Consider the following 25,304-nt stretch of genomic DNA (forward strand, 5'->3'; position numbering starts at 1 on the left):
TGTTTTTATTTTAATAATTACATGCACTTAGAAATTATAATTACGTAGTCATTAAGACCCATTCACATAAAATCCTGGCTAGCTTACTTTTATGAAGTAATTTTTACTTTCCATAGTCTTGTTGCTCACAAAACTGGCAAATGTACATTTGTTACAAGTCAAGAATTATCTGAAAGGTAAATTTCATATTAATGGAACCGATGTGCTTTCTTTTAAAACATCTTTGGTTATTTCATTGCTTACCATAATTTAAGACTTGGCTGCATAACGAGCATTGCACTTTGGCAACTGCTAAAATGGTCTGTGTGTGGTCAAGACAGCTGTGTCTGTTGTTACTGAACATAATGCTGACTTAAGTAACCAGTATCCGCTTCAAGTAGGATTTCAAACCTTTTTGCTTTCTTTCACTAATACCAGGTTACACAGACAGAGAAAAGGGGGGCCAGTGCTGACCTGTCTTGCTTGTTGTTCTGCAAACTGTACGGCAGGCAGATAGAGCACGAACAGATTGCAATCTCTGCCTTCAAACCTTCAGCGATGAACAACAGCTGAGCAATTTCAGGATGTTGTGTTTTGGGGTTCATCTCCCCATCTAACAAAATGTTAATCCTCAAATGACTTCAATTTCCACTTCCAAAATGTTCTGAAGAAATCTTGTGCTGTCTGGTGCAATGCTTTGGTCTTTGAGCTGCACAGAGGTGGTCTGATCCCTATCTCACTGGGAACTGGGAAACAATGTCACCCAAGTCAACATGTAAGTAGTATATACAATATCTAAACTTGGCATGAGAGGAAAATTGCCCCATGATTACACCACTCAAGGAAGTACTTTTAAAGCTGAGAAGAGAGATGGGGATCAAACAGATATAAAGGGCTTTAAGGCAACCATGCCAGCTGAGGAATTCATGCCTGAACAACAGTGGGTGGTGGCTGCTGCCTTCCCAACTATGCTGCACCTCTGTCCACGTCCCACACCAGCCACCAGCGCACGTATCCTAGGGAAATCCCCAGGTGGGCGCCGCTGCCTGGGGGGCTGGTGCCAAGCCTGCCTCTGCAGACCTTGCCTGCTTCGGGGGCTGATGGGCACCCTGTGCCTTCACATGAAGAGCATGGGCCAGGGGCATCTTTCACCACTGTGCCCCCTTTTCCCAGAATGACCTCCCCATTGAGGGGGTGAAGCGGTCCCTATGCCATACGTTATGTAATTTATATGTAAATGAGGTGGAGAATATGCACAAACGAGCTGCACATATATTACTCCAGTGGATTCCACCGTGCAGAATCTGGTTTCTGTCAGAAGTGTACACAGATGGGGTTTCTGCAGACTAAAGAAACCAAGATGTGATTGCTTTTAAAGAATGTACCTACTGATACAATGCTGAGAGAAAACAGGAAAGCGCTAAGTATTTGAGTCTTAAAATAACACTGCTTTTTCTAGTCTTGAAAGATTTTGAGCTATACCTCCTATTGCACTCACAAACATTTAGCTATTATTCAGGGAATATGACTGTTGAGATTTATTCCAACACATTCCAGAACACCCTTGTAAGATGAGATTTAACATCAAGTGAACAACATGTACTACATAAACCCTCTTTTTAAAGCAAATAGCAAAAAAAAAAAATCAAGTCTTGTTTTAAATTAACCTTTCAAGGTCATGTTGGGATGAAGCCATTTAAATATATATCGAAGGGGTAGAGAAATGTGCAGCTTACTGCAATGTGTTCTTATACAGTAAGAATATGTCCTCATTTTACACATGGTTGACTCATGCAGAATAAACACATTTTTGAAGGTGACCTTGAAGCTACTATCCATAGTTTTTAAACATTAGTGTTACAGTTGAATCCGTCCAAATGTATGTGTGAAGAGTTTAAAAAGTTTTTTTTCTCTGAACAAATGCAAATAATTTCTTTGTTATAAGAGGCATAAATCAGTTTATTTCTGTTGGGTTCACTGGACCTACCACAATTTTCACTAGCTGAAAATCCGGCCCTCATTCTTTAATCCACAGATATACTTTGTCATTGCAGTTTATGTAAACATGAGATCAGCTAGTACTTCCAGACCCAAATGAAGTCCTTGATAGTTCAAACTCAGGCTTCAGTTTTAAATCTGAATTTTGCTGTCATCATTTATCTTACAACTGAGCTGACCACAAGTAGACACAGAGCACTGCTTTGTTTTATGGTATGGTTTTGTCTGGGGATTTTTAAATGTAAGTTAAGTACCCTGTTCTTCTACAGGCACAAAAATTTTAGTGACCCATTAAAAGTTAACACAGATTGTGTATTCATCTTAAAAAGCTTTGAAAGAGCATTCTGTCATAGCCCAAACAAATCTAACATCCAACAGATTCTCATTGTTTCATCAATCCACATTATAAACTATGCATAATGTCTTTTTTTAACAAACGGGACTTTTCTGAAAAGCTATGGGAATGCAGGAAAGGAGAAGAAATAGGTGAATTTCTGTTTCATTCCATAATTGAAAATGCACACATGAGATTGGACAGGATATGTCTTCTTTTAATGTGTATGGACCAGTGCATAAGAAATCTGAAATAATACACTTATTCACAAATGTGGTTTCAAACACTGGTATTTTATACACAGTGTCAGTGTTATTAATTTTGTCTTGCATTTCCCCAAATAATTCAAACTACTTTGTAGTCAAAACAGTCAGAAACATAAACTCGGTTCACTACTGCATAGCTACATAGGAATGAAATGCAAAGGGTGTTTCATGGGGGATAGCCTTGCTGAAAACATTAGAGGAAGAGAAAAATACTTAAACCACTTTAAACTACTGGGAGAATTATAGTTGGCAAACTGGTCATACTGGAATTTGACCATATGCCACCAACACCTCTATGAAATGCTCTAAAATGCAGTTTCTCAGGAATGAAACAGTTGGCTACTGTATTGAGAGGTGGGAGAAGTGTAAAATAATAAATAGTCTAGAAAATTACATGAGGTGAAGACTGAAAGTAATAATGAGCATACTACCATATACTTTCAAAGTACTTTTTATCTGAGAGTTTCAAATGGATTTTTGCACATGTAGTGCTATAACAGAGGCAAATATTATGCCGGTGTTACAGAGGAGGAAACTGAGGCATAGAGAATTTACACCACTTGCTTTAGGCAACACAGATGGTTAATGGGAATGCAGGGAATATAATTAGTAATTCTGAATTATACTGTGCTATTTTAATCACAAAACCTTTTTCTCTCTGAGGTACTTCTTATGCATTTAGGACCAGATTTGGAAAGATTTATACTAAAAGTTTCAGGCAGAAGCCTATAAGGACTTTACAAAGCACCATGCAGACTCAGGAGGAGTTTGGGTTCTAAATCACTGTGAGCACCTTGGTCTGCCCCTTGCAAAGCTGAGCAGGACTGAAGAACCCCAGAACATGTCTCCATGCCAGCACATCACTGAGGTACTGGCTACTTTAAGAACACAACATTCAGTGACCCACTCTGGATCCACTTGATATCCATGAAACCTTCTTATGTGCTGAAAATTAGGAATTTTGCTGAGACACAAAGCACCATACAGTATTTTATTTCTGGGATGTGTTTCTAGCCCTACCTATGCTGTATGCCTTACTCTAGATGACTGTCATCGGTGGTGGTCTAGAAGTTCCTCTGTCGTCTAGAAATTGAAAAATGAGATCTACAGATCCCTTCAGAGGCATTGCTCTTTATGGAATAATAGATGAGTTGTCATTAAGCATTGCTGTGGAAAGTTGCCGTCAGACTTGGCAGTTCCCACTCCAAAAATGAAGCTTTGAAGTTTTCCCTCAGTGTTGAGGGTTTATGATATAAATACAAAAGCAAAGATTAAGTTTTATAGGTAGTTTACCAGACTAAACATAGTTGTGAAAACTGTTAAAAAAGAAAGATTCCAAACATAGCTAAAACCTCCACAGTGAAAAAAAAAAAAAAAAGTATTTTGGCAACTGCTGTCTACCAGCTCCACCACATGGCAAAGCAGTAATTTACAGTTCACTGGCTAGAAGAAGGGAAATTTAAAGCTAAAACCTTAGTCTGCCTCAATTTCTTCAGCAGGCACCTCTTCAGTGGAAGGGTCCCAGACATCAAAACTGTGACAAAGGCACATGCGAAGTCAAACGGGCTTTGTAAGACTCATAACCTGTCAGGGTGGACAGTCCTATCTAGATGAAAATCTGTGTCTCTGCTGGGTTGGAAACCATGTTTTCTTACATGTGTGTAGGATATTAGAGATTAATTTCTGCTTGAAGCTCCTGTAGATGACCACAGTATGCTTAACTAATCCAGAGAACTCACTGGCTCCAGGGAGAGAAAGGCAAGATCACAATGAAACTGTGATGCCACAAGGTTACCCCCCTGCTACACCACAAGCTCACTAGCCCTTGGACTTTTGTGTCCTGTTGTACTTGGGAATAAGAAGAAGAGTACAAGACAGTGGGCAGACATTCCAGACCTGGCCTTGCTTGTTTCACTCTCCCTGGAGATAAAATTTATGCCATGAAGGAAATGTACTTCTGCACTCCTTTGAGGCACATGCAGTTGTGTTCCTCGGTGTCTATACCTACGGAACCGTTATTTTTGATTTATTTGGAAACACCACTTTGTGACAAGTCATAATTTGTACATAAAGCATGTCATGAAATGGACTCAAAATGCAGAGTGGTATAATCATCATAAGTAAAAACTGGAGCCATTTTTTTCAAAGTTTTTCCTTGCAAGTATCTCATGGCAACAACAGTAACTGTCATACTGGTCAGTAGCTGCAGACTCCTAACTTGCTAATTACATAAGTTTCTGCAAGACCGCTTTTGTTTTGAGCATTCACCGGACATGTTCTGGTTCATGAATCATGGGATTCTTTACTATTAAAAAAGTATTTTAAAATTGAAGCACTATTACATACTGATATTTTGGGGTTCCAAATAGCTCTGCATTTTTAATATAATCTCAGAAAGTACGTTCTAATTAATTTTTCAAATCTAGAGTAAACTTTGTTAATTCAGATTGTGATACAAGAAGTATCTCCAGCTATTTTCTGGCACGAGAATATTTATGAGAGAATTCAGACAGTGTATGAAGCTAGTATTTTAAGTAGCATGGGTTTACCAGGGAAGACAGGGAAGATTATTATTTATAAATTTATCTAACACAAGGCAGAAAATACCTGAATTCACATCTCAGCAAGAAAAATCTGTATGCTCGTGTGCCTACATAAAGGCAGGGCACAGTGTCTGGCAGTTATGGGGTAAATTACAAGACTATGGAGAACACTGGATTTCTATCATTGCTCTCTTGACTTCTAGTTGTGTTAGACTTTCCTGGTCACAGTTTTTCAACTCATTTGACAGCCATTTGTTTTCTCTAGGCAGTGATTTTTCATTGACTAATCATTCACAAGCTTTGAAATAAAAAGCCTCGTAAACTTAACTAATATTTACTTCAAGATAGTGCAGAAGAGCTTGTCCCATGGGAGGTGAAGTAGGAAAGCGCACACATAGCGCTGAAGGTGGGTGTACTTCCACATCTGGAGATAAGGACTCAGTGACAGAAGTGGACACAAAACACTGATATTTTTAAACTAAAAAATTCTAACTTGACAATTTAAACAAAATCATAAAATCATTCTAATTCCACTAAAAATTGTCTCTAGTGGATCCAGATCATATCATGGGGTTTATTTTTTTACAAAGTGTCATTGCGTTCTAAGTTCCGTGTTTCATTTGGAGATTTATGTTTTTCAAATCAAATTACTTCCATTTAATATTTTGTTCTGAGCTTCTCCATGGGCTTCCACATGGCTATGTCCTTTAATATTGTCTGCTGACTTTTTCATAAAATAAAAAAGTATTACTGATTTCACAGTAAAATTTATTCTTGTAGTTTTTATAATGAACAATTTATTTGCATGGATTCTTTTTTGTCTTATTCTGGGATAACATAAAATCTCATATACTATGGAGCAGGATTAAAAAAAAGGAACTTCATACTTTGCCATGACTGTCCAGTTTTCAGAGTACAGTAATCACTATGATGGGCGTGGAAAGAGAAATAATGAGCTTCTTTGCTTTTTTTCTTTTCAGTCCATGGGTGGAAACCATGAAGCTTTTCAGTCTAATCATTCCTCACATCCATCCTTGATAAAATTCTCAGTAGTCAGCACAGATTTAAGAAGAAAAAAAGACACTGCCTGTCTTGTTTTTCAACATTTGCAAAGTTTAAAGCAGTATTACAGGTGGAAATATGGTCACAAATGTATTTTATTTTTCATATTTTCTCTCTGGATTTTAAAATGAAAAATGTAATGCATATTCTGAATCTAAAATATATTTTGGTGCCCTTGAAAAACCAAAAAGTGAGACACGATAGAATATACAAAATATATTTTATTTTTGCAGATAAGATTTGTGTGAAATCAGGATTTCATTTTTGATTAACTGTTTACAGGTGATTGCATCTGCAGTGCTGGAATGCTGTGATATTCTGTAGCATACTGAAGAGCAGTTTCAGCATATTCATAGTCTGAGTATTGAAAAAAACAGGGAACTGAGACAAAAAGGGAAAATACCTACCAATCTGGGGAAAGGACAGGTCCACATTTGTATTTGTCACTTACCTAATTCAAAGTTGAAGGGACTCGTAATTCTATTGTTATCCAGTGAAAAATTGTGAAGTGCTCTTTCAAATAAAAAATTTTCCTGCAGCTTTTCAGTGGATCATTAGGGGCAAGCTGAGCTGCTACGGGAAAGTGAAAATTGTGGTTTTAGGGTCAAACACTACAATGCAGAAGTTTACCTTTCAGGATTTATATATAAACACAAGCAATGAAAAGCTACATTATAAAAGCAGCATTTTATAATAACCTTCCTGAGGTATGTAACTTGCCCACTGCCACTTTTCTTCCCTTGAAATGCTTTTAGTCCTTCTCCTGCTGGGAAGTGACAGGCTGGCATTTGGAAGAGGCCTTTATCAAAGGAGCCTGCTGTTACCTCCAAACCTGATGTTGCTGTTGTTGGTTACAAAGGAGGCTGGATACTCTCATAGCTAATTGCTGCAATCTGTCATCTCTGAGATTTAGGGGCTGGAGTTTTTTCAAGGGGATCTTGGTGTTCCCAAAAGGACAGATGTGGGGCTGGCAGCCACCTCCTGCGGGTTGTATCTGGAGGCTGAAGCCTGACAGTGGTGGGGTGGGATGACCGCAGGCACATTTGATGGGGCTGGGGTTTTCTGTGCCTTGGAGAGGCAGTTGCCAAAAAAAAAAAAAAAAAAAAAAAAAAAAAGCAGCTCAGTTTTGACCATTTATCATGGCCCCTGCTGAAGCTAATGTCAGTGAGAGAAAGGTGAGGTAAGCATCTGCAAAGGCTCTGGAACAGTGGGCACAGTCCTGAGAGGAGAGACAGTTTGGCCAGTCACTCGCATTAGTAGGATAGAGGGAATTGCACGGAGAAATTACAGCATGGGTCAATCAGGGGCAAAACGGTTGGGGACTTTCCTGTGGTGTCCTTGATGGCACTTGCTCAGGACTGAATGGTTACACAGGACAGCAGGGAGAGCATGCCGGGGGGGCAGTGCCCAACGGGTTGGGCTTTCTCCTAGTGTTTGGGACACCCAGCACCACAGCTGGCTGAATCAGATCAGTCTCTCACCCGGATCTCTGATAGACCAAATAAATGATCCTGTTGGGTGTGTTTTGCCTTGTATATGTAATTAAATATTCCTTGGTTTAAGGAAATGGGATTTGCCTTACACAATGCAGATATCTGTATCAGAACTAACGTTTCTGTATTAGCTAGTGGAGAGGAATACACACTCGAGACAATTCATCAAACTTATTTTTAGGTGTAAAGGAAATGAATGTATAGAAGTAACAGCATTAAGGGAAGGGGAGGCACTTGGTTCTGTGATCTGAATATGGAAAGCAGCTATTGGGAAAGACAATCTGTCAAAAGCCAGGGAGAGCTCTGTATGATGCTTATGTGAACGTTAGTCCATGAACTTAGTGTCAGTCCTTATTTGCTGAGGAAGTTTAAGTCCTCTCCAGGTGCCAAGCTGCCAGCCAGCCATAACAATACATTATCCCCAGTTTTGGTTCTGCTCCAAACTAGCAGGTTTCTGACACATAATATATATTGACAAGCAGAACTTCCTGAACAGCATCGGAGTAGCCACACTTCATTAGCATGCTAAGCATGGACACAGAGAGCTCTACAGAAATGTGATTGGATGGAAGGAAATTCAGAATAAATACACCAGTAATTAATAGAATGAAATGCAGAGAGTGGGTCTGCTGGCCTTTGTAATACTGACAGAACACAGACCATTTGATGGACTCACTTCCAAAACTGCTAGCTGGAAACAACAAAAGGTAAACAGAAGAGAGGTGGCTTTTAGCTACACAAGGTAGGAAAATGTTTTGATATCGTATACAGAAGAAGAAATAATTTCTGTGTGCACAACTGGTTTTAAAATAAGCTCAGTGGATCACTCTTACCAAAGAAGTGATGAAAACTGACTGCAGCTACATACTAGCCACATTCTCAAGCAGCATCAATCTCTGTATCTGAACATCTCACATGACTTCAAAGGAAAACATAAACCCTTCCTCCCTTTGCATCATTTATAGGGATTTGCTTTGGGTTTTAATTTTTCAACTAAAGGCAATTATGCTGGAAGGTGACATCAAAGAAAATGCCAACCTTAGGCCTCTTTGCACTATCCAGGATGGGGAATGCAATGGATATTCATCTATTTAGGGTATCCTATCACATGCACTGGCCAAAGTATGTTTCACAGTATTAATGGTGGTGAGGTTAAAGTCTGGCTTTTCTTAGAAAAGCTGGATATCATCATAACCAGCTGTTCTGATTTGCTAACTATTTATTAACATCTTCAGTAATTATGCATGGCAGATTTCATGAGAACACAATCATGCAGCTTGTGTAAATTAATGCCCTCAATAAAACCTGCCTAGGCTTATGCAGTTAGCTCCTTTGTTAAAGTGTGTTTCTCCCGTTAAAATATTTAGCTATTGCAGGCATATGCCCCCTCTCAGGCACAGGCTGTGCATGTTTTCTGTGCTTGTTCTGCATGAGAAACTCTCATTGACCCAAATAAGTGCTCAGTGCATGGGCCATATGCTAAGAATATGGAAACTGATTTGAGAATATGTTCCTTTTCCAAACCCCCATCATAACCACAGCGTGGGTGTCACTGCTGGATGGTCTTTTGCAAACAGATAAAGCTGAATCACTGAAGTCAGTTTTGTCTCTGAATAAAATGAGAGTAGGCTTCATACCCATTGTCCCTTGGGCTGTTCACAGCTGCCTCTGAGTCCTCTGACCAAGGGTGTTGTGCACAGTCCTGTGGTTTCCTCTGGGATCAGATGTCCCCAGAGGAGGATCCTCCCTGACTATCTGGAAGGATCCAAAAATAATGCCAGGTCATTTCTCTTGTCTCCAGAGAGTACATTAAGGTTTGGGGTGAAGCTTTCCTTGAATGCCTGATCATGTGTATCCTAGGCAGTGTAACTCAGTGCATGACAACATGGGATTTATCTCACCTCACTTTCACTGTCTGAAAGTTAAGCACCTATCACGAGTCAATTGTATACATCTCTCTTTATTGATCAGGGTTATTCACCCCATCTTCAACTAAGAATAACAGAACATAGCAAAGAAATTTTCATCTGGATGTACAATTATTCAGTTCAGAAATTACTTCAGATCCTGCCCTAGTAAAAGCAGAGCTTGGGTTGTTGGATAGTAATTCTCAATTCAAGAATCTAAAAGATGTGATTTGTTAACAGGCAGCGATACAGGGAGAGGAGAGCTCTGTTGTGGACAAAAAGAATTAGGTAACCTACTGAGAATTAAAGGGTTGAGCTGGTAGGGTTTTTCCTTAAACTTCTTTTTAAAGTTCTTAAAATCAAGCACAAGTCTTCAGTGCTAGTATATATGAATATGTTTTTCCTGCATTTCCCCTTCGTTCTTTAAAGGTGCCCTAACTTTGTCTAGTGCTGTGGTATTTCAGGCTCTGTGGTCAGCTGACCCTCTCAATGTGTCAGAACTACAGAGTTTTCACACTTTTTCTTGCAAACACTGGTTTAATTCTGTGCTCTCTTCCTGAGTCTGCCATAAACACATTAGCAGCAAACATTTTAAAACAAATACTCACCAATTTCTTAAATTTTTCAAACCTAGGAGTCCAGTAACTCTGTTTAGACTAATACTGATGACATCCTTTAAAGAAATGTAGGTTCATTACATATGTTATTCATTTTTACATAACCCATTCTGTCCAAATTTCAGTTTAAATGGACATATTAATCCTGCTTTATAGAAGGGAGGGTACTGTCTTGGTATGGAGCATTGAATAATGTCATTGCTTCTTCCCAAGCAATACCCTTGTTCTATCTCAGAGAGGGCTGCCTTACATTATAATAATTCTTTTATAAACAGATTACTCTGAGCTCAGGGCAGCTCTAAGCTATACATTAACAATATACTCTCTCCTCTGTTGTGTTATCTTGTTTCTAGCTCTATCAGCCTATATGCATATGTGTACACAAACATATGTACACTTAGGCACACACATTTACAAAAAGTGTCCATGAATCTCAGTGTCAGAACATCAGCCCTGGTGAGCTGGTTTTGTTTTGTTTTTCCATAGATGCACCTCAGCATAGTTGCAACAAGGCAGAGCTCTCCAAAAGATGTGCTGCTGTAGACTTTTTTCTCTGGCAGTACACAGCTGTATGAGCCATACGGATAGAGGGGACCTCATGCTTCAAAGTCACCTATTCCCATTCTTTTTGATGCATCTGCTGACAGGAGCACCATCCGGTGCTCCTCTGGCAGGGAAGCTAGGTGGGATGGGGATTCTGTTCTCCAGGCCATGGGCAGAGCCACTGCCCCATTTCACAGCAGAAATGACAAATTCTTTATGTTGCTGTATTATTTCAGTTTCCTGTTTTTACTGACCACTGATTTCAGTTGTCATATACCTCTGCACAAAATGAGTGAAGGGTGAGCAGAGAATACAGCAGCACATGTGTTTGCACTCCCTTTGTACTGATGCAAATGATGATGCAAAGTGAAAGGCAAGGGTAAATTATGTACCTTAGGGCAGGTTGTGAACCTTTACAGGCAACATTGATTAATTACTGACATAAACATCCTGATTATCTTACTAAGATTTTAATCAGGTCTCAAGCCTTTTGTTTGCACAACAGTAAATCAAAGGAAAGTGAAAAGGCAGAAATTAGATTTGTATGTTTCTGTATGTCTGTATGTACATATACAAAGACACATCCCCACAGCATAGGTAGAAGGGAGGTGTAAGTATCAGCAAGGAATACCTGATGATTTTCCTTACATTATCAAATGTGTAGACAAACCTGTGATTTATTTTCCGTATTTTGGATGCAACCAGTCAGTGTGTGCTGTGCAGCTGTGACATAAAACTTCCTTCAAAGAGGGCTAACGCTAAAGAAAGATATTGCAAATATGTGACCTGTGTTCTGGTTTTATAAAATATTTTTCTAATTTCATTGCTCCAGGATAGAGCTTTATAACTTAAGCCAGAATTGTTGAAAAATGTTGCTGCTTTGCTACTGCAGGCAAAATCTGTACAGAATAGGATTTATAATATATACAAACTCTCAGACAGTTCCTTTAAACTTACGGAAACTCCTATAATAGAGTTTTACTGAAGTCCAAAATAAGTCCTGGCCAAAGTTTTTGCTGAATATGTTGAATTCTAAAGCAGGCCTGGGTCTCAGCATGATTTTCCTACTGTCTTCTGAACAAAAACCACCTTATATTCCACCCAGGAGCATAACCCATAAAACACGCACAATAAGATGTATAGAAATCCATCTCTCCTGGCCTAATGAATTTAATCAAGATCAACAGTTGTGTGAGATCAGTTTTGGCAGAAACTTGTGCAGGTGCAGATTTCTATTGTTGTTCAGTCAAACCATTGAACAGGAGCTCTCTTGTGCTGGAATAACCTCTACCTTTCTTTCCGACATTTTAACGAGTGAGTAGTGTATGTTTTAGACACAATATTGTGCACGATACTAAGCACACACACCATGACAGACGCTATAGGATTCACAGAGTGTTTCTTTCCTGAAACTTTTTGAAAGACAGTATAGAAGTTCCTATCCTACAGCTGTCTTAGCTGTACTCGAATAACAAGGATGTTGCCTGGGCAAAGAGAATGTGAAGGCAGGAGAAAAGCCATAGAAATGGGTGTTTGTCTGACAACAATCTTCTTCCCCTAGGTGGGGGAAGATACACAACTGTGCACCAGCCATGGAAGAAATTGGCAACCAAGTATCTCTCATTTGCCTCCTTTCCGTTGCCCTGCAGCACAGTCCCTACTTGCTATCAGAATTCTCTTGACACTGCTATGATATATCTGAGCCCATTTCCCAAGTGCAACAGCAGGAGGTGAGGTTTTGGCAAAAAATACTCCCATTCACCTCCCGCTGCATCTTGCCCTTGCTGGGGCCTTTCTACACCCAAATGTCCTAAGGGGCTAGGGGAGCTTCTCCAAAGAAAAAAAATCCTGTATTTCCTGATTAATGTTGACATCAAAAAGCACAACACAACTGTTTTCCTCATGGCAACTTCCTTTTTAAGTACTATGTCTCCCTCAATGTAATGGTGAAGCACCCATCAGCTGAGAACATCCTGATATAGGGGGAAGTTCAGGGCTGGTGCTGGCAGGCAGACATGCCCTGCTTGCAGCTGAGGGTAGATCCAGAGCCCACCAAAGCGAGTGGAAAGATGGTCATTGACTCCAGCGAGGTCTGGATCAGATCCCTGTGGAAAAATATGCTTACTGTGAGCTGCGTACAGGGAAATTCCATTTATAGACACGTCAAATGAAATGCTCAAATTGCTTCAATTCATGAACAAATTGCATTTCTACTTATAATGAATTTTGTCTTATAGGCCCCAGTCCAGTCAGGCACTTACGCACCTGCGTATCTTTTAGGTGATGAATAAATCTCTCGCAGACAGTGTGACCAGGTTGCTGAATCTGGGCAGAATTGCAAGTTTTTTCAGTGAAAAAAAAAAAAAACAACAAAAAAACAGGGTTTACTTATTTTACTCAGAGATATATGGTATGTGTAATTTTGCAGTAGCATGTGATTTGAAAAATCCTGACATTTTTCAATAATACATTTACTGCCTGCATGTTTAGGAAATTAGCTACCTTAGCTTTTAATATGTAACTATAACTATACTAGAAATGGCACGATTTGTCTTTTTTTTTTAGCTAATATTCTCTATTCATTTGCATGTGTCACAGTTTTGCAAAAAATGTTTAGACATGTTACATTTTATAGCATGTCTTGCTCAATAAAAACATAGTGAAAATTAAAACACAATTTTCAGCTGCTCACAGAAGACCTTACCAAAATCACCTGATGCAGCTTTCATCTGACTTGCAACATTTTGAGTTGATTTCTTGTGTTCTAAATTGCATGTAATGACCATTTCAGTGCCATCTGATAGCTGATTTAGAGATGTGCCTTTTTCATTTATTTTTGTTCCCCAACTGCAAAAGTAAACTTCAAAACCATTGCTTTGGTTAGTCCAAGTATTTGAACTTCCCAGTGGTTGCTGCTATATAAAAACATAGATATATATATTTAAATACACGCTGCACTTTCCCTGCCCCAGACAGACATCTGGCAAGTTCCCATCTGCTGACTGTGACCTGAAGCATTTTTCTCTCTCTCTCATTAGTTTGGGCTTTTGCTGAGGTCCAGTAGCTCACACATGCTGATCCATCAGTTGTTTTTACTGGCAAACAGGTCCATCATTAACAATCAGAAACTATAGCATCTGCTAATTTAAGTGGGAACCACATCCTGTTGTACATTAGGTGTTTAGCAGTGTGGGCATTTATCAAAACAATGATTAAGTGAAATACACATGTGTGTAATATTAAGGATATTTCAGGCTATAAATAACACATTTCATTTCTCTTCATCTTTAAACTAACATATGCATTTCACCATAGGGAAAAATTTGTCTAAATCTTTCTGGATGGTTTAACACTGGAAACCTTGGTCAACACAATGCTTGTCTGTTAAAATCGTTTACATGCTTTTTATACTGGGTGGGCTGCCCCTACCAGCAAACACAAAAGATTATGCAGGGTTTGAAAACTGCAGAACTGGTGTAGCGTATCTCAGTGGCATGCTGCCCACATGGGCTTTTTCTTCCAGAAGCTCAGAACTGCAAAGTAACGAATTAAGTGCATCAGAAAAGCATTTTCGGTATTTTAATGGCAGCAGCAGCACAAATTGCCCCCAACTTAACAAGTACCCCTAGTGGAAAAATAAATATTTTTTAAAATGAGAGGATTTCCAGAACAGGGATTTTGAACATGTATTTGCCAATCTCCATGAGCTAAGAGTGTCTGCTTTTATATATTAACATCACACTGCCAGATTTGGCTTTGTTAGAAAATACAGACATTCATTAATTGCAGAATGGTTTGTGGCACACCACTTGAAGGTATACTCAAAATTCTGAGTTTGAGGCCGGTGTTTCTGTCAATCGGGTGGTTTACTTACTTAATCCTAGAACACCTGGCATTAAAGAGAACAAGAAGTGTCAACAAGACTTGCAAAAATTCAAGCTTTGAAATAAAGTTTCTCCTGCACCATTAGAGCATGAGAAGCTGCAGGAGGCAGTGAAGATGCAGAGGCTGACAGTATCCCACCACTTTACACCACAGCCACCTGGGAGGAAGGATGCCTTGGCCCTGCTCCCAGGGAAGTGGGTCTGGGTACCTGCACCCCTTTTAGAAGCTCATGTCTCAAAGTGTGATGGACGTATACTGCATGCCAACTTCATCAAAACCTGTCTGCATTATCAGGAAAGAAGGAAAGAAGTTTAATCACAAAGAAGTTAAGACCAAGCAGAGCCTGGATGAAAAGCTCATTGAAGTCAATGGGAAGACTCCTGCTGGCTTCGCTGAGGGGTGGATTGAGTCCCAACTTCAGACCTCTGAAACAAATGCAAAATTTGTTTAGTTTTATGCTTTTGAACATAGCTTTATTTTCTAAACAGAGGCCACAAACAGTTATGTGTCTGTTTCTATGATCCTCTCCTCTTATGAAGTCATTCCAGCTCTTCTATCAGTAAACTTGTTGTAATATATTTCATGCTTAGTCTTCAAAGAAATGTTAACATTCACAGATAAAAGACTCTGTATGCTGTCCATGCCACAACTGTCACCAGAAACCCAGGAACGATGACATGAGCGGATGATAAATATCCTTACACAAAAAACCTATTTTTCACAGGAGCCATAAGCAAACCTTTGTTGCTCTCCCTATCTGTGAACTGAGGGACGTGTCCTCCCATGGCAATGTCTTTGGACTGACTGAGCAGCCGCTGCAGCTCGCTGATGCCGGGCGAGAGAGCAAAGCTCCTGCCCACAGTCTGATCCTGTTGTGGGGAGAGGGTGAGTTGAGCCAGGAGCACACCGGTCATTGACTCCTCGCCGAAAGCATGCTGTCTGTCCCCCACATCAAAAAGACACCAGGAGCCTTCATACAGGTCTGCACTGTATAACAGGCAGATTTTCAGTGAGGGCTCAGAAGACAAATGAAGCTTTTATCTGCTTTCCAGCCCTCTGCAATAGGAGTTTATGTTAAAGCCACTTAACCATCTAGAGTGCAGCCCTGTGGATTACCTGTTTGTGTGAATGGAGTACATTACCTGATCACATGAGCGACGGGGATAAATTTTCTATAACTAGCTTTTCTTTGAAGGGATCTTCAGCTACTTTGGGATTCTCACAAAGAAGTGCCCCAAATGAGGCAGGATTAAGAATAAGCAATACTTCACTTTGCCTTGTGTTTCTCTGGCTTCATTTATTTAGCTTTACTAATTTAGTCACATATTTGTGTGCCATAACAGTGGGATGAGGAATAAACCTTCCAAAGTATGCAGCTTGTATAACCTTTACAGCTCCATGGGTTAAATATTATATAAAGAAGGGAGTGTGTGTCATAAAAGGAAATATCTCTTTCTGAGCTGCAATTCAAAAGACTGTTGGTAATTTTATAAGAGTTCTCAATTTAAATTGCTAGAGTTAAAAATATTATTTTACCACACCTTTTTTTTTTTTTTTAAGCGACATTAAAAATAATTAGTTCTGCAGAACATTTTAAAATTAAAATAACAACGAGGGATGTGTAATCTATTTAAAAACACTTTGAATGATACACCCTTTTTCAGGAAATTGTATATGGAGGGGAGGAACTGGGGAAGAGCGAACACTGCAGCCTGTGTTTTGGGGGCCTGGTCAGCTCTGTCCCTCCAGGCTTTGAGCTTACCCCACACACGGTGCTGTCTTGGGGTACCCTCAGAAACTGCTCTGCCACCTCCCACTGCTCCACCCCCAGCTGGGGACTTTGTCCTCTTTTTGCTTCTGGAGGACACAGCTACTTGTGCTGTCACCATTCGGAGTGGGGAGAGTTCCTGGGGGCTGAGGGGACACCACCACCTCCACCAGCGCATCACCCCAACTGATGAGATTAGTCACCAATACTGTTAGCTACCCTCTCCCTGGTGATGTCCAGCAACCCATCCTTCTGGGATAGTAGCCATGCCACAGTGTGTTGCAGCCCACTATTTGTTTTAAAAATTCCAGTTCTTTTTTGTTACTCAACTGCCCCAGAGCATTTATGGGCACTCAGTGGCCTCTGGCTGCTAGTGAGTCCATTTTCCTCTTGCCAGGAGCTGCAAGGGGAGACAACTGCTCTCAGTCCCCTGAGAAGATGTTTTGTTTGACAAGAGGTGATGTGATGGTCAGGAGTGGAATTGCTCACCCCAAAGTCCCTGAGACCTGTGAAAAACAAAATGCAAGAGAAGGAATTACTAGAGTCAAGCTGCCTTTCTCTCCACAAAAGCAATGGAAAGAAAAAGGAGATACATCCCAAACCTTCAGAGGGTACAAGCTAGAGAGTTTGAAGTGAATATTTTTCAGGGGGAAAGAGTTCATTTTTCTGATCACCAGGTTTGCTTTCTTTAGTGATAAATTTAAGGTTACTTTATAATGTCTCTTGAAATCTGAAAACTTCCTGAAAAGTGACTCCTGCACTGTGCCCGCTGCCTTGTCCACACTATGTGGATGCTTTGTGTACAAGAGCCTGTCTTTCTTGGAAAGACATTACAGTTTTTATTTCCTTGTCGTGTTCTAATAAATTAAAAGATCACTTTGACTGCAAGTCAGTACTTCTGTATGGAAAATAACATATCACTCATCACTGGTAATAATACACTGCCTGAAGACATTCCTTTGTCAAGCCTGTTGGTGATCAGTTTATGCCCTAAAGGATTATACTTATGACTTGAGATAATACAACTTCAAATGATATTTTTATTCATAAAAGTACAATCTATCTTTGAGAGAACCTGAACTACTCGCTCTAGTTACATCTTGTGGCAATGAGACACCTTCTCTTCAGAGTTAAGTAAAGCCAGACTCCACACTGACAGGATGGACTGGCTGTGACAGACAGTGAGCAGGGCAGAAGGACAGATGGAGAGAAGGAGGACTGAGGAAGCGTGTTCCACACCCCTTACTTGCTCTCTGCAGCATAAAATGACACACAACTCACTACAGGGTTATCTCCCCATTCTTCTGTAGATTTTTATACTTACTGTGATTAAAAATTAAAAGCCTCAGTCCTATTTTCTGCACTTCCTTCTTTCTTGTTCTCAGATAAATTTAAAAAAAAAACAAAAAAAAACCCCCACCAAAACAAAACAACCCAAACCATATAAATTTTTTCTTACAGTGCTTATAAACACATTCTTCGAGATTTTTTTTTTCTGAGAATGATGTCTAGTAGTATTTGGTAGTATCTCATCAACTTAAATAAATAAATAAATAAGAAATCTTTCCCTAAGAGAATTTGTGGTTGCATTGTGTAATTAAATAGAAAACATTTGGCAGGCTTGGCTAAACAATGACTGTGCTTCCAAATGCTGATGGTGTAAATAAAGCTGAAGGAAAACATGTCATGTTTGTCCATTTCATGAGGACAATGAAGGTCTTATGGTGTTATTTTATGCCTGGATTTGGCCTTAATTCTCTTAATTTTGTACAAAGAGGATGACCAAATCTGAAAACATCTGAAAAGTCTGTAGCCTTGCCAATTAAATCTGTAGAAAAGCTGAGCTGGGGACTTAAATTTAACCGCACAATTGGCACTGTGCTTGTATTTCAGTATTTCAGTTGCCTTTGGCAATGCGATAAGAATAAAATGTATCTCTGAACTAAACAGCCAGCATCTTATTCTCGGAAAGATAACTACAGTTGTGTAAAATCTTTAACATACATGAAAGTAAAAAGGGACTTTGCAGAGCCACGTGTCCAGAGCTCTTTGTGAGTCACTTCTGATTTGCACTCAGACACACATGTGCTAGGTACTCGAGTTTGCAAAAGTAGATGCTGACTTTGGGCCCCATTTTGTGAAGATCAGGCCCTTAGTATCAAGCTAGTATAGAAAGAGTGAAAATCTACAGACAAAACAAAGATTAGTGCTTGAAATGCACCACTTCTCCCTGCAGAAAGAGTCTGCCAGAAAGCACAGTAAATTTAGTCACAGTACAATGCCTATTACTCTCAGCGCATGATTAAAGCTGCTTTCTCTTGGACCACACACACATGTAGTCTGTCCCTCTCTTGGGAGAAATGTCTCCTTCTGCCCACGGCCCAGATGAATTATAGTCACAACTACTTTGAAGATTTACAGAACACACAAAGGGGCAACCTGAAACAATAATGGTATTTCCCTGAAATGCATCTCTTCTCAAAGAAGGCATTTTCTCAGGAATATGCAAGACATGATTCCAGTTTTCCGAGACAATGCTCATTATTACAAAGCCATTTCAGAAAGAACTTGAATTTCTCATTGTTCTAAATCCCATGACTTTATAGCCTGGTGCAAAAATCCCGGGGAAAAGGTGTGGGAAGCTGTAGGGTAATGTCCCTCTGTGACATTTTCTGGAATTGCAAATTTGGCTCTGTGACATGGCAGAAATTGTCCAGTGTCCCAACCTGGGCTGCATGCTGCCTGTCCTCTCTCTCTTGGCTGAATAACTATGACCATCAGGGATTTTGTTCTGTGTATGGTCTCTTTTCCCTGGAGAACTACCAGCAGGTTTTTAAACGTGGTGCTTTAGATCTGGGCTTCTACACAGAAAAATATGTTTGTAGAAAGCAGCACGTCCTTACCAGCTGGTTCTCTATGTACTTGAATTTTGGGTTAGTTTGCCCATCTAGGGACGTGGGCTCACCCCGTGTTCCACTTTAACCTAGGCTGGAATTTGTCCTCTTAGCAGTGAGGAAGGAAACCATACCATGTCAGTGCTGAAAGTCAGTTTGCATTTTTCTGAAGATGCAATCACTTGGGAAGAACTATACCACAAAATGGCAGTGGGAAGGACCCCTGCCAGCAGACCTGGGCAGATGGACCGTGCAAGGGGTCATGACTCAGTGGGGATGAGACTTTGCCATGGAGAAGCCTCGGCTTATCAAATCTACATCCTGTTCCCCCAACATAGTCTGGGGTAGACATTGGTTTGGCTATAGCTTTCTTTGGGAATCTGTAAGAGGCATCCCTGAAAAAACCTGGATCATCTCCACCAGGTTGCACAGATTAAGACAAATCTGGACAGCCCTTCTGAAAGCTCTTCCTACTGATGTTTATGAGATACAATGATACAGGCTAAAGAGTTTTAATAAGTTTAAATAAAGTTACTTTTAAACATCAAATTTTCCAGTTTTATTTGAGATTATTCCTCAGACTTTGTGAGGAGATCAAAATCCACCATTTCTAATTTATGTCCAAAGAAAAAAAACTGAGACAGAAGGTATTTTGAGAGAAGTATTTGCTTTCCATGGAAAATTTCAGTATTTATTTAGACTCAAAAAGGAAAAGGCCTAAACCTGAAAAGATTCTGGGTTTTGGTCAAAAAATATATTTTGTTTGGGAGATGATGCCACAGTGTCTCATGGGAGATGTAGTTCTATTGCCTCCTGTCTTCACCCAGTTTAAGGAATAGAATCCTGCCAAAGAACCTCTTTCACAGTGCAGCATGGGCAGCTATCGATAACTTCCTATTTTGCAGGACAACCTGCAGATGATGGATGCATGTGGCATTATGGTCACAGTTCTTACAAGGCCCCAAGGCAGCATTTTTGATTCACTATTTGGCATTTTCACTGGAAAGTGTTCAGGTTTTGATTTTTTGAGGTTTTGACGTTTTCCCAAGAATGCCAAATTATTCCTGGAGGAAATAAAACCAATCTCCAATCAGTTCTCGACAAAAGTCTGACAGGTGCGCTTCCCCCTATTTTCTATATATTTGGCCTTTATAAGTAATTCTTTCTGAACTTTGACATGCATTTTGACAACTGATTGGAGTCAGGCTCTCAAGCATTTCCCAGGCATCCCAAGGGAGGAGATGATGTGTATCAAACCCATTTGGTTCATTCCTGTGGGCTGTGTTTGGAGTACCTAAATGCCATCTCCATTTGCTGGGGTGGGCGGGCATTGAGTGGTGTACTGAGGACTGAACCAGGAAAACACTGGGGTAGTGATAAAAGTATGCCCATGTTAATCCTGCATCAGGGTTGAGCTTCCCTATAGAAATGTTTCGACAGATCAAACATGATATTTGTTTTAAAGTAAACCAGTTTTAATACAGAAACTAACATAATGAATGTGTCATTAAAATGCCCATGATCTTTATGTTACATCATTATTAAAAGTATAATATAATGTTAAACTATCATAGTTTCTTTGAGAAAATTCATCATTTTGAGAAGAACTTGAAAAATATAATTTGAGGATTTCTACAGGATTTTTTCCAGTTCTCATCCATTTAAATTTGCACTTCCAGCATTTTGATACGACTAGCTTCAGTCTAAATAACCAGACCAATGGTCAGGCTGTATAGTTTGTGGAATTATATTATCTGAGTTTTTATATTATCTTAGTGAGTTTGCAGGACTTACACAGAAGACCTTAGAGTAGATGAAATCTTTTCCTCTGGGGTATACAGAAAACAGATACTGGAATTATCAATGGTATCTCAGTGTTACTGCAGCAGCAGTCCACATTGCTAGGGTTATGTGGCCACCATGTGGCAATATAAAGGAAAGTTAAACTAAATTTTTACTTGCTGTGTCTGATTTTTCTGTGAATTACTTGAAGAAGTGCATACATTCATTTTCTCAAATACATTCCTTGAACAATTTCCTCTTCATTTACAGAATTAAGTCAGTAAAAAAATAGATCATTTACACTGTAGCACCTGAATCACAGTACAGGAATGATTCTTACAATGGAATTTCATTTGTCTGACTGGAAGGCAATTTTTTAGGGAAAAAAATAGTTGCTGTGTAACTCCCCAAAACACTGATAGGTAAATAGACAAACCCAGTGCCTGTACCTCAATTCATAAACAGAAAATTATGACATTGAAAAGATAGGACAACATACATTTGAATTTGAATCACCATGTATTTTAATGAAGAACTGTTAGACATCTCTCAGGAGTAACAGACAGGCCCTGAAGAGGTAATTCCTTCAGCTCCAGGAAACAACTTCTTCATTCATCTTGTTTGCATAAATTTGAAAAGTCCAATTTCTAAATTCCTTTTGATGAACACAAATAATGATGTTAAGGATAATACATGCTTATTTGTTTTTCATACAAATGCTAACTAGTACGAATTTCTGGTGACATAGTCACCTTTACTGGGAAACTGGAAAACTCAGAACTGGGAATCTGGAAAAGTAAGTGAGCATCCTGTGAGGATCCAGGAGTTGGATGGTGACGGCAGACAGGTTGGCCTTGCAGTGACAGTGCGTGACCCAGTTGTCCAAACCACCAGTAGCACCAAACATATGGGCCATAAAGTTGTTCTGGTCACAAGTAGGAGGGAATTTCTCCTGGATGTCCAGTTAGAAATAACATCACAAAGTCAAATGGAAGTGTGGAAAAATTCTCTTACTGCTCAAGGTTCACACTTCTCCAGTGTTACTGCATCAGGCTCCATAAAGATGCTTTAGGTTTAGTGATCATTTAAAAAAAAAAAAAAAAGGTCATACAAAAATTTAACCCAGACCTCAATTGTTCCAGCTATGTCTAGAAATACTAAATCTCTCTTTATCCTCTAAGCACAGATGTGCTCTGTTGTACCAGCAAACTGCCTCCAGGCTACGAGTGTACTCTGGAACAAGGGGATAACATCTCTGATTTGTGTTGACTTGTTGTTTTCTTGCTTGATTCCAAGAGAGTGAAGAAGAAATGTCCAAATTTCCATTGCCCTGAGTCTCCTGTGTTCAGGGACACAAGTCCTTGAAAGAGAGTTAATAAAAGGCCAAGGGAGAAACATTTGTATGAGATCCCTGTTAAATATTGGCAGATATCACTATGAGACACATTTGTTTCATGTTAATGCTCAGCCAAAATTAACTTGTACAGCAAATAATGACCCAGACAATGGCATTCTGGCAGAGTAAACATCAGCAGTTTTGCGATATGTCCCCCTCCTAAACACCTACCTGATAATTTCCCTGCCATGATCCCAGAATATATTTTGGGACAGGTAATGTAAGAGGTTTTTTTCCTCTGTAGGTAATTTTATTAAATCCAGTTACTTACTCTGAATAGTCTGCATAGGTTGTCTTGGGTGACTGAAACTTCCGAATTAAGAGGTTTATGATACTGGGTCTAGAAAGGTATGCTTCCAGGCAAATTCATATTTTTGCCTCAGAAGTCATTTCTGAGTGTAAACAAGTCAACCTTCATCCAATGAAGATGATAGGAATGTGCTTAATGCTGTTTCCATTCAGCAAAATACATAAAAATATTTGAAGAACTGAATATGCTTAAGCATGTACTTATGTGTTTCAATGGTCCAGGCTCTTTGTACCTAAATTTCAATTCTGTCAAAGAGGATAATAGCACTTTATGCTTGCTCCTTTTCTCAACTTAGTATTTAAGCCCTTTGGCACAGGAAAGATCTGTCTTTGTATTTTGGAGCTGAACAGTAATGAGGCATTGATCTATCTCATTCACTGCCTGTAGGCACTAATGCTATGAAGTACTCAAAAATAAATTCCAAGAATTTATATATGTACATGTATATCCAATTTAACTTTTTTTTTTTCTTTTTTTAAATTTGTATGTTTATCCCATCCATTTATCTCTGTGGGGTATTTCCTACTGATAAAGCCAAGGTTGTACTTTTTAATCAAACCTCAAGACACGTGCTTGCCAGTAAATGAATCAGCATAAGCAGAGTTTATATCACCTTTGACTAATGCCTTTCCTCATTTTGTTGAAAATTATAAATACTTTTTAAAAAGCAACAGTAAGACCTGTTTATGATCAGGTGATATGTTGCCTGTTAAGCCTTCTCTTAGGCTCAGAATAGTTACTAGTTCTGCATTCATTTACCTAATAGAACTGAAAATAGAAGCTACAAACATGGGAATATTCAGGTGTCAGTCTCTCATTTTGTACCAAGTAGCTTCCAAATACAATAGTATGACCAGGTCTTTGATGTCTTACCTCAGAAAGAATGCCTTTTGAAAACCCTGTCAGACATAGGCCTAAATTTTAATTTACCATCTATGACACATCTTCCTGTCCCCTTGTCCCCACACATGCTAGCACGGGGCTAATCACAAATTACATTCCCCTCTGAAACAATTTTGCAGCTCTCATTATCATCGCAGTTCAGCAGATTCAATAGTCCTTCAGAGTGTATAATTTCTGGCAGCTCGTATTCCTGTTTTTATCATCCCTGCACTGAAAGCACTTCACATGACCAATGATTTCTGTTCTGCCTGGTGCATGAGATGGTGCTCTGATTCCACCAGAGAGCACTATAGCACTACTTGCTATCTCCCTCTGAAGATTAAGAGATGAAATATCACAGAATCACAGAACACCTTTGCTTGTATAATGTGCTATTACAGTTTTACTTGTATGGGTTTAGTGATTTATAGATAGATATTTTACAGGACACTTCAGTAATGTGGTGCAGAACCAGAGAGACAATGCAATGACCCTCTTGTCTAATTGCTAACCTGAGGTTTTACCGTACTGTAAACCTGAACTTCCACTGACATGTTACTTCTGAGCAGCAACAGCGAACGGGAAATGGCATTCTTCAGTTTACCGTTTTTATATTAATGCAGCTCTCTTGTGATTAATATGTTTGAAGATCTTTTCAACCATTTTACAAGCCTCCCAGTTGACAACTAGGATTAATGAGCACTGACCTCAGTATTTCTAGAAGTGAGACTGTGATCCTCACTGCTTCTTACACTGCTTTCACCACGGGTGACCTGAACAGTAACATAACTGTTTCAGATCCTCAGGCCAGGGAAGAAACACAGCATCTTTGGTTTTATATTTTCTTCACAATCTACATGTTCTTATACATCAGTTTGGATAGACAGCAAAACATAATGAAATGCAGCTTGCCATCAGAGAGAAGCGTTTGCAGGCAGACAGCATTTCCATAGGCAGAAGCTCTGCCCAAAATTGCTAAGGTCCCTGAGCAGTAACATACCACCAACAGGTCCTGCTGTGCCAGCAGCCGAATCAGATAAAATGAGGACATGCTGAGCACATTCTGCAGCCATAAAATGAGAAGCAAATGCCACAGCAGGCCTTCAGGTTTCTTAAGTATCTTTTTCAGTGCAAGAGACTTACAGGTCTGTAAAAGCAGCTTGGGTCCTCCTGTTCAGACTTATCTCTTCCCAGCTTTCTCCTGCCATCCAACTCCTCACTACCCCAACCTGAAGGCTGGGATCCACTGTTCAGTGCAGTAATCTTCCTCCATGCTCAACCCAGTGCTGCAAAAGGAGGTCATACACATCGGTAAGAAAACCTGATGGAGAAGATATAGGGCAGAACAGCTGACACTTTCACAGAGGGCTTTCTTTTCAGAGCCCATAAGAAAAGCCTGTTGCTTCCAATTGTAAAGAAATTAGGCCGGCCCTCGATTCCTCTGTTCAGTTTTGGGCCCCTCACTACAAAAAGGACATTGAATGACTCGAGCGTGTCCAGAGAAGGGCAACGGAGCTGGTGCAGGGTCTGGAGCACAGGTCATAGGGGAGCGGCTGAGGGAACTGGGGGGGTTCAGTCTGGAGAAGAGGAGGCTGAGGGGAGACCTCATCGCCCTCTACAGCTCCCCAAAAGGAGGGTGCAGAGA

Source organism: Athene cunicularia (genome assembly GCF_003259725.1).
Source record: "Athene cunicularia isolate RWA chromosome 1 unlocalized genomic scaffold, athCun1 chr1_part1, whole genome shotgun sequence".
NCBI lineage: Eukaryota > Metazoa > Chordata > Aves > Strigiformes > Strigidae > Athene > Athene cunicularia.